General features: G+C 39.5%; 1 protein-coding gene across 3 annotated transcripts in view; it reads left to right on the top strand.

The window, feature by feature from the left end:
• Nucleotides 1–2,252, top strand: part of elf1 (E74-like ETS transcription factor 1) — a 65,692-nt gene that overhangs the window by 44,293 nt on the left and 19,147 nt on the right. For all 3 annotated transcript variants that reach the window (XM_066649803.1, XM_066649804.1, XM_066649802.1), the window contains exon 2: nucleotides 2,165–2,252. This exon is cut by the window's right edge and continues 391 nt beyond it. The gene's annotated coding sequence lies outside the window, so the exon portion shown is untranslated. The remainder of the gene's footprint in view (nucleotides 1–2,164) is intronic.

Below are 2,252 nucleotides of genomic sequence, written 5' to 3'. Positions count from 1 at the left end.
ACACACTCTATCAGATTTCATCGCCTTGGTTGGAAGTGAGTGTAAGAATCATGTGTGGGTTATGTGTGTTTTGAAAGACAGTGTGTTTGGGTTGCATTATGTCCGTCAGCTTATGTGACATGTTCAACACCCTCCAGTTTTCTGTGTGATTGGGCTGTGAGTTAATATCCTTCAAAAGATTACCCCAGAGGAAAGTCTGTGATTGCTCAGAAATTGCTTGTTGATGGCTCTGGAGACAGTCTCCTCAAAAAGGTACAGGAGATGTGTGTGTGTCAGAGATAAAAATGATAAAAATTACAGCTACAGAACTTTGTTCTTTATGAGAAAAGGTGGAGTCCCTGTGTCACCTGTGAATAAAGGTGAATGTCACTATCTCCGATGAACTGAAAGCATTGAGTGTGAGACTTTACTGAGATCTTCACTAAAACTGGAGAAGAGACGTGAGATCACTGGGATCTTGTTATTTGTTTAATAATCAATGAAAAAGTCTTGCTTGTCCATCGATCTGATCTCATCATTGTCTACGAGAAACTGTAGAGACATTCAGGAGTTCTTTTTTTTTTCACTGTGAGCAATGCCTTTGTGGGTGTGAGAGAAAAGGGCTGTGCATCACTGTGTATCAGTGCTGGGTCTTCAGTGAATAAAAGTGAGGCAGGAGGGCTAATGTTGAGCTTATTGCTGCTCTCTGTATGTGGATTCCCTCAATAATGACTCCAGCATCTCCAGTCATTCTCTAAATTGGAAATTAAAGCCGGTTAAGCTCTGCCAGTGATCACTTAATTGCACAACACTGTTTAAACACCCTGGCCCTATCCTGGAAGTATAAACAGGAGCAAGTGTGTGTACTTGAGGAGTAGTGCGCGCGTGTGTGTGTGTGTGTGTGTATGTATATGTGCGTGTGTGTGTGTTTATAAAGTGGAAGCATGCTGATGTATTACTGGAAACATTTTTCCGTTCAGCCGTTTAGGTTTGGCCCAGACACTGAGCAAAAATCCCTGGGAGGTCTTTGCTGCATCAGAAAATTTGATTATTCATTATTTCATTATTTGGCCCTGCTCTGGTCATGTGTTTCTAAGAATTATGCTGCAGTTCAAATAAAAAAAAAATGTAACTGGTGGTTTAAATGACTCTGTGTCCAAAATTCACTACATAGTGCACTATTTTTGGGGTTCTGCCATTTTGTTTTAGTGTCCAAATATGTAATGTAAACCCATGTAAAATAGTGTAGGGGTTCTCAACCCATGAAGCACACTCTGGTTGTCCACGGGCCCATCCTTGGGACTAAAATTCTTTGCAACACCTGCCGACAGAAATACAGAAACCCTTTAAAGTGTGTTACTAAGACTAAGTTGCAGGGGGGTTTTTATACACCTGTAATACACACCAAAAATATTTCTAGCACGTGGAACATCCATTTTATATACTTTTATTTTCATCATCCCCTTCAGAGCTTCCATACAGAAAATAAAATCACAGCCTTTAAATGTAGGAGTTTGGCTCTTATGGGTAGAAGAAGGACACCACAGCGGTCAAATGACCTGCGCTCAACACTTCTGATGTTAAACGTCATAAGTTTTATCTCACTTTTCTACTTGTTTAACAAGTTGAGAATTTTTAAATGATTGTTCAGGCCCTGATTTTCAAGTTTTCAATGTCAGGACTTGAGAAATAAAAGGCGATCGTTGTGGACCGTAAAGCTTTCTAGTTGTAAACATGCAGGCCATAACGTGGGAAAGGTTGAGAGCCACTGCATTAGTGGACAGCAGATACCCATAATCCACTGCATTGTTAGGTAAAAACCTCCATGAGGTAGTGTCCAAAGTCATTCACTACCTTCCTGAATAATGTTCCCTATAATAGCACCCTATATAGTGAGTAACCGGGAATAATGAATAGGGAACCATTTTGCACAAGGGAACACTTAAATGAATAAATCCAAATCCACTGTTTAAGTTTAATAAATGATTGTTTATTTATATTTTTGTGCAATGTCTTAGGCTTGGGCCTTAGTTTTTCCTGAGATTAGAACTTAACTTCAATCATATTGTGCTAATATTTCAATTTCATTTAATTTTTAATGCATTTTTGTGACCTGTTATCTGACCTGTTGTTTTGAAGACATTTTTGGTGGACTATTAATGAGGTTCTTTCTTTCTTTTTGAAGGTCTAGAAGCCCCAGATGAAGCCAGAGAGGGAGAGAGTGTGAGAGAGAGACACAAAACAAGAGAGAAGAGAGCCCTCCTCCATCAGTC

Source organism: Hoplias malabaricus, chromosome 17 (assembly GCF_029633855.1).
Source record: "Hoplias malabaricus isolate fHopMal1 chromosome 17, fHopMal1.hap1, whole genome shotgun sequence".
Taxonomy (NCBI): Eukaryota; Metazoa; Chordata; class Actinopteri; order Characiformes; family Erythrinidae; genus Hoplias; species Hoplias malabaricus.
This window is presented reverse-complemented; position numbering and strand designations above follow the sequence as displayed.